Source organism: Neolamprologus multifasciatus, chromosome 5, assembly GCF_963576455.1.
Source record: "Neolamprologus multifasciatus chromosome 5, fNeoMul1.2, whole genome shotgun sequence".
Taxonomy (NCBI): Eukaryota; Metazoa; Chordata; class Actinopteri; order Cichliformes; family Cichlidae; genus Neolamprologus; species Neolamprologus multifasciatus.
Window position 1 is genome coordinate 28,245,535 of NC_140443.1, and position 13,919 is coordinate 28,259,453.

General features: G+C 39.7%; 1 non-coding gene across 1 annotated transcript; it reads right to left on the reverse strand.

Annotated features, from left to right (window-relative positions):
• Positions 1–733: 733 nt before the first annotated feature.
• Positions 734–806, reverse strand: trnar-acg (transfer RNA arginine (anticodon ACG)). The gene has a single exon. It is a non-coding gene; the product is annotated as a tRNA-Arg (tRNA).
• Positions 807–13,919: the final 13,113 nt, after the last annotated feature.

Consider the following 13,919-nt stretch of genomic DNA (forward strand, 5'->3'; position numbering starts at 1 on the left):
TACAGGATCCAGCTTCTTCCAAACTGCTGAAATATGACCATGGCAGGGCTGCAGGGAGTTATTTGGATTTTTTTTTAGCAAGACAGGAAGTAGTCTGTTGAACAGTACATTGATTATGTTTTTTATACAGTAGCTATATTAGCTCTAAGGTAATGTAAGGTAAAGTTAAGGTAGGTCTACAGTGCAGATGCTTATAAAATAACTTGTGGTATGTCACTAATCACATCTTGCAAGTTGTAATGTGAACATTCAAAATGCCGCTTACAAACTGATGTACTGATGACAACAGTCTCGCTCTGTCCCTGCCTGTCCTGCACCCACCTCCTGCTTCTATGCAGTACCACAGTCCCTCTTCTGCCTTCTTATCATATCCTTTTTCTAGAAACATGAAGAAACAGTGAAGCTCTTTCTGACCTTCTCCATCAGCACAAAACAAGTGTGCTCTCCTTATTTTTTTGCATGATGCCTTAATAATGCTCACTCTTTCCCATATCTGCATGGTATGGTTCCTCAACTGTATCCTCTGTAGTTTCTACAGTTCTGGAAATAAGCCTTGTTATTGAAAGTTTCACTCTTCATCTATCTTTTGTCCATCACTGTTGTCAGCTTTAAGTAGCACTCTCCACTTGTTAGCTCCTTTTAATCTCCATCCCTAACCTAAACTAACCTCTTTCTTTCTTCATATCCTGATTATTCCACCTCCTCCTTCAAATCAAGTGTCAAAAGCACACTTCGAGCCAGCCAGGAGTCGAACCTAGAATCTTCTGATCCGTAGTCAGACGCGTTATCCATTGCGCCACTGGCCCTGTCAACAAACAGGTCATGCATTTAAATCAGAAACAACCTAGATTGAGACTGGTTAAAGCAAGAGTTTGTACAAGAGTTTGCTTTTAGCCTTTGACTGGCTTCTTTTCCTTCCTTAGATAGAGATTGAAATGTTACAGTATCCCTTGCAAAATGCTATCCTTTGACTAAACAACTTCTTTTTTGCATCTGAGGCCTTTATTTGTTTGTGCAAGCATCTTTTCTATGAAGCTAAGCAAAGAATAATCTTATTCTGTAAGTAAAAGGATCTGAATGTGTATTAAGCTCCTGATATGAACATAAAATCAAATTGGTTCAAATAAATTATGTGCGGAGGGAAAAGAAACACAACTCTCAGAGGCAAGAAGCTGCTAAAAGCGTTAGAAGCCTGGACTAATGCTCACAAAGTATCATGCTTGACACATGTTCATAAGGCACTGAGAGGGATTTGGCTAAATTCAAAAACAACACAGGCATAAAACAGTCACTACAGAGGCTCCGTTGTAAGTTTTATTAGCAGAAAAGAAAAATGGGTTCGAACTTGGCCAGAGATTTGGAGTTGTTGTACGTTCTCCCATTTGAGTGCAGAATCCCTCTGGGAGCTCTGGTTCCTCCCACCATCAATAACACCGTAGGTTAATAATCCTGTTCCGATCAAGGCACTCACTTATGTATAGCTTTATATATACTCACTCTAAGTAAACACATGGAGAGAGTTTCCTTAATGGATCAATAAATCTTTCATTCTCTTCCTTATTATTTGTACATTTACAGACCCCCAAACATCATGTTCTTATATACAGACATAAGAGTGTGAAGTTTTTTTAATTATCTTTTTATAGCCCAAAATAAAAGAAACTCGTCGCTGCGAGTTCTATGAGATGACACGAGTTAGTCATTAAAATATTGCCATGCGGTTGCTGGTGTTAGCAATACTTTAATAAAAATAACCACGTGCTGACAGATATGTGTATTCTTTGGTTTTATGTTGTAGATAAAACACAGAGGGGAAGGGAAATAAATGAGCGCACAGATGGTAAACAAACTGCTACAGGTAATATACAGTGCACGGGCATAACTGTGATTTATTCCAAAGCATAAAAACACGTGTTCTTTTTAAATACTGTACGCCCTAAAAAGAACACTAGCTAACACTGCCAGACGTATTCATCAAAAAAAGAGCTTTTTGGAAATAGCTCCTAGTTAAACAACCTTGCCCCTGCAGTTTAAATGGCACTGTTATGCCTTCCCCACTAATTCAGTGACTTGGCCTGCAGTCATGGGATTAAAAGAGATAAGCACTGGTGTGAATATTCCATTGCTTAGAATGGAGGCCTCCCATTTATCACCCAGTGAGACCAGTGAATAATACATGGGCTTGTCCAGCCCGTGCACAGTAAAGCAAGGGCACTTGTGGTAAAAAAGTATTGCCCTTGTCTAACCAGTTAGGCCTCCCCGAGGCTCATTCCGACAGGTCTATTTGGAACAGTCTTGTTTGACCTCTCCCTATGTCTTCCCTTGGAGCCATGCGTGTAGCCGATCAATCACTTGATAATACACACACTACTCTGTTCATTTCTATGCATGTACACACATGTGCTTTTCCCCCCTTCCTGTCATTGGCCTTCCCAACCAGTGTGACCAGCACATTAAGGCAGTATCGCATCCACTTCCTATCAAATGTGATACGTGCAGCTCTGAAACACCAATGTCTGGCATGCATGCAAGGCAATATCAATAAAGCCCCACATCACTGCTTCAGCATGCATGGTCTTCCTCAGCGGTGTGGCATTGATCACACTAGAATGACTCTGATTGCAGTGCGCTCCTCAGTGAGGAGACGGGAGTCATGAATCCAAATGTTTCAGCAGGTGTCTGCATGTAACATTGGCGCCCAGCTGTGGTGTTTTTCCGCGTGGTTTGGACTGACATACGCATAGGTCTGAGTATTCACTGATCTTCAACTATGTGTGTGTGTGTGTGTGGGGGGGTGTCAATGGAGAAGCCCCTTAACCATTGGGGACTACGCAACAACACGGCCACCATTAACGATCTGCTTTCATATTGTGTGGAAAACCTTCTCATAGACTGGTGCACCAGGTACTGGTGAGATGATTAAGTGCTAAAGCTGCATTTTCTCCTCTGAGCAGGCAGCCTCGAGGCCAGAGAGGCTGCATGATTGCCTCTGTGTGCTACATTACATTGACATGATGGAGAATACTCTCCTGGGGCCTGAAATAATGTAAAAGGAAAGTGGGAGAGAGGGGGGAGGAAAGCCCATCCCAGCCTTTTCTGCCAGGACCTAAGAATTTTCTCCATGCAAGTCAGATTTGCTGATAGATCCACCCATGCCACTGCCTTACTGCTGATGACAGACAGAGTATTCACACATGGGCGCATGGCAGTACACACCAGGGAGCCCCGCCTAATCTGTTACGCTCATAGACCCTCCTACAGGGTGACTAGAGCCTCCAGGACACTCAGGCTCTGCCTAATTCATAGACCGAGTGCAACCATGCTGTGGATGCACAGTCTGTGAAGATGATCACAAGAGGGCGATTTAGAAGGAGAAAAAGAAAGAGGCTAGTCAAATTGGACGAAATGTGTGGAGTGCGTGTTTTTTCCCTTAACTAATTAGCAGGAGGCTAAAAAAAGCCAAATTTTATAAAACCAAATCCATCAGCCGGACAAGTGGAACAAATGAGTCGACCTCACAGCGGGAGGCAGCATAGCCTTATTTGTTTGCTTTTCCAACTTGAAGGGCAGACAATGCACGGTCACCCAGGAGCAGCCCATTGAAACCGTCCCCAAAGTTGGAGCAGCGCAAACCTCGGCTGCCTACTAGGCCCCGTGGCTTTTGGCAACTAGATCAGAAAGCTTTTGATCCGGCGTTATTAGCTCCGTTACATTTCCGCCGCAGCAGCAACACACGCACACAAAAAAAGACCTATCCTTCTAGGGCTCGTCTCTGCTAAACTGAGGATTTTCTTTCTATCTTATAGCTATGAAAGCATGAATGGTTAATATCACCACAGGATAAGGCCGCCCACTGTGTTTGCAACAGACTGGATAATATTCAGGCAGCTTCCAAAAGACTTTGATATTTGTACAATCTGATCTCTCCTCAAATGAACTCAATTTTGAAGAATTCAGTGTCTATGTTGTTTTGAATTATATAAAATACTTCTCTTGGACCTTTAAACTCTGTGCTGCAAATAAACTAGACCAAACAATCTTCAGCCAAACAAGAGAAAAGTCTGACATTTTGGGGAATAAGCATATTTGCTTTATTGTTGACAGTTGAAAAAGACTGATACCAGACTGATTTCTGTCTGCTAAACAAGGTATTAGAAGAAAGTACAGAGACTGGGAACAAAATGAAACAAGTTATCTCTCATAGCTATATACTGTACAGAAGCTTAAGTGTAAAAAATCTAATAACACTAAGAATAACAACAATAATACTTTCTTAGTTCAGGACCAAGTGGACTCATTCAACTTGAGGAATCACAGATTTGAATGCTTAAGGGAAATACATTGTCTGATGCATAACCTGCGCGAAACTGGTATATGGCGCTTGAGTTGATTTGACCAAGGACTGCATATAGTAAATAGATCCACCAGCCAGTTTAATACATTACTTGTTCAAATGCTCATTAGAATAACTATCCAATCAGGAAATCACATGGTAGAAACTCAGTGCATTTAGGCATGTAGACATGACCTAAACAACCTGCTGAAGTTCAAACTAAAGTGAGTTTAAACATAGCAGTGGTTGATGGTGCCAGATGGGGCGGTCTTAGTATTTCATAAAACTGCTGATCTGGTGGGATGTGGGATTTCCCACACAACCATCTCTGGTGTTTACAGAAAATGTTCCAACAAAGAGAAACTGTCCACTGGCAGTTCTCTGGGTGAAAGTGCCTACTTGATGCCAGAGGTCAGAGGAGAATGACCAAAATGACTGCTTTGAGCTGATAGTAAAGCAACAATAACTTAAATAACCACTCATTACAACCAACAAACAACATGAAAGCATGGATCCATCCATCCATCAACAGTTCAGGCCAGTGGTGGTGGTACATTTTGGCACATTTTGAGCCCCTTGGTACCATCATTTAAACACCACAGCCTACCCAAGTATTGTTGCTGTCTATCTCCACCTCTTTATGATCACAATGTACCCATCTTCTGATGGCTGCTTCCAGCGGGCACCATGCCATCAAACTCAAATCATCTCAAACGAGTTTCTTAAAGATAATTAGTTCATTGCACTCAAATGGCCTCCAGAGTCACCAGATCTTAATCCAATAGAAAACCTTTCTGGGAGATTCACAGCATGGATGTGCAGCCAAAGAAATCTACAGTAACCGTGTGCCGTTATCATTTAACTATGGACCAAAGTCTCTGAGGATTATTTCCAGCACCTTGTTGAATCCATGCAATGAGGAATTAAGGAAGTTCTGAATGCAAAACTGGGTCCAATCCAGTACTAGTTACATGTAATCAACAAAGTGGTTGGTGAGTGTAAAGACACAGTGATTGCTCCTAAGCCTTGAGTTGAGCATTTTGTATTTTCAAACAGTTATGAAGGCGGCATAGACTTAACTGAACAAACGAGGCTCATGCTATCATGCTAGCAACTTCTCAATCGCACGGTAGTCCTACTGCACACCCTGCTGGGCACCATAATTAAGAAAATGTAGTAAAAAACATTTACAATTAGCGTCTGATTAGGTCATTAGGAAAATATTTACTGCTGACCATTAAATTGAATGCTGCATTGGCTTCATTTTGTCAGATAAAGAGGCTACGTATATCGTTTATATATAGTCTATGTTTGGGACGCTAAAGTGTTACCAACAGTCATCTTCTACTGCATTACTGTGCTATAATAAAAGGTCTATAACAAAACCTAAAAACCATCTAAGCTAGAAGTTACACCGCTAAACAACAACCATTAACAAAGATCTCTGTCAGCACTTTGAGTTGCTATAGTGGGATTGTTTGGAAATTAAGGTGCTTTTGGGGAAACTCAGACCATCTGCTCATCAGCTACTCAGGTGGGGATTGCTGAGAAAGAAAGTCTGAGAAAAAGAGGAAGAAAGGGACTTTATAAAGATGGAGACGGACCTCCAACTCTGTATTTACAGCAGCCCCCCATTGTGCTCCTATTTGTCTCCTCCTGAGTGGCGTGGTGGGGGAGCCCATGGCCCTTCACAACATCTGCAGGCATTTTCCACTGCAGGCCTCCAGAGGGATATAATAACCCATTACCTCCATTTCTGACAAAAACACACATTTAAACTGCAATTACACCCCCTGCCTCATCTTCCTCATGCATCCCATCTTGTCTCCTTTTTGTTTTTTCTGCAATTTAATCCTCCCCAAATTGTTGACAAATTCTATAGACACTCGCTAACATGATTAACTGCTGATATAATAAACTCAGATATGTGCATTTACCTCACTTAGAACCAGCAGATGGTTGATAAGCATGAGACAGAAAAAAACAGTTTTAACCCTGTGTATTCCCTTGAAACACCTCCTTTACTGTCATTTGCTGGGCATAACCTGTGTCGTGTTGTAAATGCACACTATAATAATATAGTGTGCATTGTTAAGAGTGCTGTTACCAGAAAATGCTGCACAAGATGGGGAGAAAGTCAAAAGAGTAGCGGGTGAACAGTTTCAATGTATCCAAAAAGGACATCTATGGGTGGGCGGTGGAGGTAATCAGAAACGAGAGCTATCATCAAATAACTGCAAACCCAGGAAGCCTTTTTCCTCTGATTCAACAGTAGCCGGGCCCAATTTTCACAAGCTGCACTGTGGCTGAATGGAAAGAAATTGGAAAAAAAATGTGAAATCGATTGCTAAGATTGCAGTTGTACTTTCATTTGTCTCCTCTTCTGTCATTTTACAGTGTTACGCAGCATTAGGGTGCATTTCCAGCCTGCACAGCACTGATGACGGCACTGGAACAAAGTCCTACCTACCAATCATAAGCTGTATAAAAAGAATGCTCGGAGGTTAATCCATGCAGAAGTACTGTTAAATAGTGTTTAATAATGTCGGTTTTGACTGCATGGTTTCTGTGTAGAACTATTTTTATCAAAAGAATTATACACATCAAAGGTCTGATATCAAAATCACATCCATAGTGGATGTGAATAATGATTCAGGTCAGCAGTTTTGGTTTGTAATGAAACAACTGTAGATTCATGTGTTTCCCCTGAATATTTGATTTGTACTGCATGGCAAATATAGGGCAATCTTACCTGCACGCCACCCATGGAAATTCTCAAAGTTAAGCTAAGAGACGGCAGCTCGCCTTCTCGTTGCTCAATTTCAGGTATGATCGAAAATGTGTGACTGTACAAATACTCTGCATTGCCTAGAAAATGCTAAACTCTCTGGAAAACAAATTCAGTTTTAATGCTAAACGTTACAACTGAAAGAGAAAGACGCTACACTCAAACTTTATTTGGTACATCTGTTCAACTGCTCTTTAACACAAATGTCTAATAGCAACAGTTCAGTGCATTTAGGTATGTAGACAAAATCAAGATGACATGCTGGAATTCAGCCGAGCATCAGAACGGGAAAGAAAGGTGATTTAAGTGGCTTTGAACAGGGTTTACAAGAGAAAATATTCAGTGAGCATTGAGCATCCGTTGTCTGTGTGAAACTGCCCTGTTGATGTCAGAGATCAGAAGAGAACAGATTCAAATACTTTTTACAACCATGCAATCCAGAATGCACAATATGCTGAACCTTCAATCAGATCGGCTACAGCAGCAGAAGACCGCACCAGGTGCTGCCCTTGTCAGCTATGGCTGGAATTTGCATGTGGCCACAAAAACCAGACCATGAAGGAGTGGAGAAACAAGGCCAGGTCAAAGTGTTGTTGCTGACCATATCCATTCCATTATGGCCACAGTGTACAATCTTCTAGTGGCTGCTTCTACCAGGATAACACACCATGTCACAAAGGTAAAGTCATCTGAAACTGGTTTCTTCAGCATCGGCATCAGTTCACAGGACTCAAATTCCAATAGAGGATCGATCAATGCGATGTAGTGGAACAAAAGATTCAAAACATGCGTGTGTGGCAGACTACTCTACTGTAACTGTGTGATGCTATCATGTCATCATGGACTAAAATCTCTGAGAATGTTTAGAGGAACCTGATTGAATGAATGCCATGATGGTTTAAAGCAGTTCTGAAGGCAAAAAGGGCTCAAACCCAGTGATGTCATCATTAACGTGTCAAGTCTTCTTCTTCTAAGAGGGCCTTTAGCATCCGTGCCATGGTTCACAGTTAGTTTCCAAACTAATTTCGGTTAGTCAACAACATTAATTATCATTTAATTGCAGGTTAACTGCAGGTTCATAAATGACCAGTTTGTCATTTATTAACAGGGATTAATGAAACTTTTCATGAAAATATGAAAAAAGTCGTAAATAAAATAAAATAAAACAAGTTGGCAAGGCCAACAGTAATAGGAGTACTCACACAGTACTTCCATATAAGCTGACACTTCATATAAGCTGAAGTGTCAGCTTATATGGAAATGCTGAGTGAAGCTATAGTATCACTTAAAGTTGCTTAAGATAGCAAAACGTTTCGAAGAGAGGTTTTTGGGGTCTTTTTATTCAAAGGTTAAAACCAGAGAATGGAAGGATTTGAAATGTCACTTCCCACAGACTGAAGGTTAATTATTTGCTTTAATTAACTGATACAATTTCTGTTGAACTTTCAGCAATAATCATAAAAGAGAAATTTTCTTATAAATTTACTAGTAAAGGTTGCTTTCAACTCCTCCCTTGCCACAACCGGTCGTTCTTCATGTTTGATTTGTCAGCATTTTGCACTGGCACAACCCCAAATAGGATTTGTATCTCTGACTGGAATCAAACCAGTGACTGTTCGCTTGTGTTAACCACTACGCTATTGGGGGCGTAATCCATTCATAAAAGCAGTAGTGATTAAAAGACAGTATGTCAATTATGGGGATTACATGGCAATCACAGTTTTCAGTACAGAGTAATTACTCTATTTCTTTTGAGGTTGCAGGTGCTGTCACATGAATGCCAAATGACCCACTGCAGCAAAGTCCCATCTCAGCTCAGACAGACACAACTGCCACGGCCACCCAGGGCTTTGCCTCATTATTGCTGACAGCATGAGAAGAGCATGAAAGATGTAATCAACATAATAATAGAGAAGTGCAATGAAATAGTCAAGTTTGACTTTATTTGCAGGAGAAAAATGGTTGTTTCCCCAAGAACATATTTATGTTGGTTTATGTTAGCACAGCACCCTTAGCCATAAATCAGTAAGTAATGCTACAGTATCGATCTGAACAATTTAACACAATGTCGGAATTAAAAGGCTTAAAAATTGGCCAACATTATAAATTAATAGAGACTTAAATCTCAGCGTGAGCCTGAACGTTTGTTTTATTTTCTGCCATCAAGCCTCATTTATCTGATTAAAAAATGAGGTGGAAAGTGGGTGGGGGGTGTTGCTGTGTGTGTGTGTGTGTGTGTGTGTGCATGTGTGGGGTGAATACAAACAGAGAAGGATAGGATTGTGGCAACAAATATACTCATCTTTCTCATAGAAAATCACTATTTTAAAGTGATTTAATAATAAAAAAAACATGCCAATTAGACAACAAAAGTATAGATAAACACATATTAAATAAAATTCAAGTGTATATCTATATAGATAGATAGATAGATAGATAGATAGATAGATAGATAGATAGATAGATAGATAGATAGATAGATAGATAGATAGATAGATAGATAGATAGACATATATAGATATATATATTAGCTTGCTATGGCACGAAGACATTTTTCATCTACTGTCATTGCTAATCAAACCTTCACCTGGTTTTTCAAGGATAAGCGTAAACATGCCAGACTGAATTAAAAACTCAATTTACCCCACTTTAAAAACATCAACCACAGTATACATAGTTTGCCAAGCCATTCAAGCAACACAGTCCTGTTGTTCTAACACGTGTGTCCTGCAGAAATGAAGCGCTGCGATAAGGCTCGTTTGATGTGTTAAAATGTGAATTTCAATAAGGAGACATTATTTGGATGAAAGCAGAACAAATGTATTACAGGTATACGAACGAGGAGAACTGAACTATTTTGATAGCGACAGGTGAAGGGCTCCCCTGGAGTCTAGCCACTGATGCTGGTGAAGAAGAGAAAGCAAATGTCTGACGGAGACTGTGATTGTGATCCTCTCTACAACCTGAATGAGGTGGAGATGGGAAGGAGGGGCGAACTGAAAAAAAAGGGACACAGACAGAACAGGCTGATAGACGACTGGACAAGAGTAGTAAGAAAGTGAAAAAGGCCTTCTTTTCCTCAATGTTAGGCTCAATGACCACATCTAAAAGGAGACAATGTACAGAATCTGACAATGACAATGTATTTTTCAATGTGTCAAAGTGCTTGAAATGTATGTCTTGAACTCAAGTGGCATTCAGATGTGAATGTGTACTGCATGCAGACTAGGAAATGGTCAGATAACCTATCCATGAATCTGTATGTAGTTTTCTTCCAGCCTTTCACAGCCTTTAAGCACTCAAAGTTATGGGAGTGAAGATGAGATGGAGAGTGGGAACAAAGTACATGTGACCATGTGTGAGCAGGAAATGTCAAAGGGTAAAAATGGGTCAGCGAGTGGGGGGTGCGATGAGAGCAGGCTGCTGAGGTATGGGTTTGAGTGTCTGGCCTTAGAGCAATGAGAGGTGGACCCACTGAAGGACCTTCTGCTCTCAGAAAGCAAATGAGAAGAAAGTAAAATGAGCAAAGATGTAGGTTTTAGTCAGTGGTTGACTGTTGGGAGAGTCCTGCTTGCACCTCACGGTGTAGGGGGGCAGCCTTCATTAGCTGGTTGGATGTCTACAGTGCAGTGGTGGTGTTTTTTGGAGGAGATGAAGCTCCTGAACCTCAACCTAACAATTACCTGCTCCCAAGGTATGATGTAGTAACTGACCGACAGCACAACATTTCCACTGTTTGACATACAGTCAGCTTTCCTACAAGTTCTTCAGCACCTGGCAACCATGAAGGACACGCTCAAAATAATAGCTGGAGAACATTTTCAGGACAGATAAAGATCTTGAAGAAGCTCCTAGAGCATCATTTACAAGGTGTTGGGACTCTGCAGTTACTGACTGAGTGCGGTGTATGAGGACAACTGTGGCAATAACCTGAAGCCATTTCATCATCATGTTTTTGTGACACCGTGAGCACCTGTTTCTCTGACCTGGCAGCCATGTTTCTTGGCTATTTAAATACATGAGAAATACTGAGTACTGAGCTCTAAACTGTACTTAGAACACGTACACACAGTAACAAGAATGGTCGGCATCATTTCACTGAGGCCAAGAGACAGCACATAAGGCAAAGGCAGGTTAACCATAAATAGAAGTCATTATTTTAGAAGGTTTCACACATGGAAGCATATAGTCTTGGCGTGAACCAGGGATTTCACAGAGGATACATCAGTCTTTGGTTCAATCCAGGCCAGCAGCAGGAGCACCTTCCCAAAATTGGTAAAATAAGATAATTTAACATTGCTGAATGTTAACTTACGTACAGAGGTAGCAAAAGTACAAATATTTGTCACTTCAGTAAAGTATAGACTCTGAAATATACTCGGAATGTAAAATTAAAAAGTAGCTCTTTAAGGACGTTTCTACCAGATGTTTTTCTCTGCAAAGCAGACTAAACCTCGTGTCATATTAATAAAATTATATTAATACATGGGAAGTATTTCAACTAAAATTCTAATTCTAATGAATCAAATCAATGTATGCTGAACATAAGCAGAGAAAAACCAAGAGAATTTTTTTTTAAATGCATTGAACAGAAAAATTAGTACAGTCACAGGTTAAAGTGAGCCTGTACAGTTTGTGTACAGGCTGTGACTTGTGATGCTGACTTATGTTGTTGCTGCTCTGAGATTCACTGCTTTTGTCAATTTAACCAGGCATAAAAATATGGTATGTTGCCACAGCTACCAGCAGTATAAAGCTGGTATAATCAGCATCATCACCTTACATTTAATTGGATTTCTGCTACTCTTGGCTAAGGTACACTTCACTTTGTTTTGCAAGATGTTTCACAATATGAAATAGAAATCCAGCAGCACATCAGGTATAGATCCAACATCCAAAAAATGGCACATTACAGAAGCTTTAACCTTCTAGACTATCAAATGTCACTGAGCAGTCTTACCCTTTAATAACAATCTCTTCTTCTTCTCTTGACGTGTCTTTCTTTCAACCCCATCTCCATCTGTGAGTGAAGTTACAGCAACTATACATTTAGTTAGAAACTGCACAGAAAGACAGTTTGTGTGTGGTTTTTCTTTTTATATTTGTTTACCTGTTTGAAATTGGCATTTGAAATCAACTGCCACTTAAAAAACACTCAATTTGTGCGAGCTCCTCTTTTGCAGCACTAGCTAGTTTATATGTACCCAAAACACAGTTTCGGCGTGCCAAAAATTGGTTTCCAGTATTTGGTAAAAAACAAACAAATAAACACAAACATACACAAAACAAAACAAAAATGTATTTAAACTGCTGTAAACGACTTGTTGACCTATGATCTGTCAAACATATCTATCATGAAAGATTATTCGTATCACAAAGTAGAATTTGCAATCCATTTTTGACTTTTAAATATCCTTTACGTATCCAGGTAGAAAGTCTTATTTATAGCAAAAATGTGCTTATAAAGACAAAGAGGGCAGCAGAAACTGCAACAAATATAACATCACAGCTCTATAAACATATTTTAAGTTGCCACAAAGGACTGGATTAGATTGATTAGGTATCAAACACAGAGTAGGTGCTATGCTGCAGATCATAAGGGAACTTGCAAAACAAGACATTTCTTTATTTTATAGTTATAGTTATTTTATATCACAAATCCTGATAACTGGTGATAGATACACCAGAAATTGTCTTCTGTGTGTTATTGTTCCCTCTGTTCAGATTCAAATCAACTTGAAGGTGTGCAGTGACATGAAATAATAACTGCCCACAAATGTCTTTAACCTACAGTAATAAACATGTAATGGAAATGTAAGGAGTAGAAAGGGGATATTTGTGTAAAAATGACGGAAGTAAAAAGCTGGTCAGAAACAAACCTTACGTTAAGTACAGATACTGCTCTTTAAGTACAGTAACAAAGTATTTGTACTTTTAACTGTAATTGTAAGGTACAGTTAAAAGGTGTACTGTAAGGTAAGATAATGTATTTTACATAGGGTTGCATGTGAGGTGCAAGGGATTATCTACTAACAAAGTCGTGTGGCCCCCATCACTGACATGCAATTTAACAGCAGATTTACTGTTTATTAAGACAATAAGAGTAATGCAACACTGGATTGTAGGGTGTTTCATTGGTGTTTAGACTTTTCCCCCATGATATTGAAGTACTAGAAACAGATCATATGTCTAGAATTAGGCATGCAGTCACAATGAATGTTGATTAACCTTCAAAATATACGCTGTCACGCTGATTTGAACATTTGCCTCCTATGGCATATGTTACTACAAGGTCTGCATTGGAACATATCATAAATGTGTCCATCCTGCTGGCTAAATGCAAGGATGCCACAATCCACAAAACATCTTGGTTATGGCTCTTAACATGTGTCACCACATGGTTGTCAAGAATGTGGAGTCTTTTGCCTACACTTGTTATAGTAAAATGCATTATTATCTTTGCTATTTAAAACATTTTTTTTTCCAGAAATATTAATCTATGTCGATATAATATAATTGATGCGTACAATATTTTTATATGGCATGCAATGTTTGTTCTTATTATATTACGCTGAAAAAATACTCATCTATTTTTTCAGCGTTCATGTTGCACTATTTACATGAAGTCTAAATAGCTTTCATTTCAGCGCTATAAATCAATAACAGCACTCTTCTGCAAACCAAAAAAGCAAGTTGTACATTGTAGAATAAGACGCTACTGTAATGTGTCTATCCCCATGTGCAGTTAGCCTTTTGCCTGCAGGTGAACTTATGTCTACCTCCACTGTTCCCACCAAG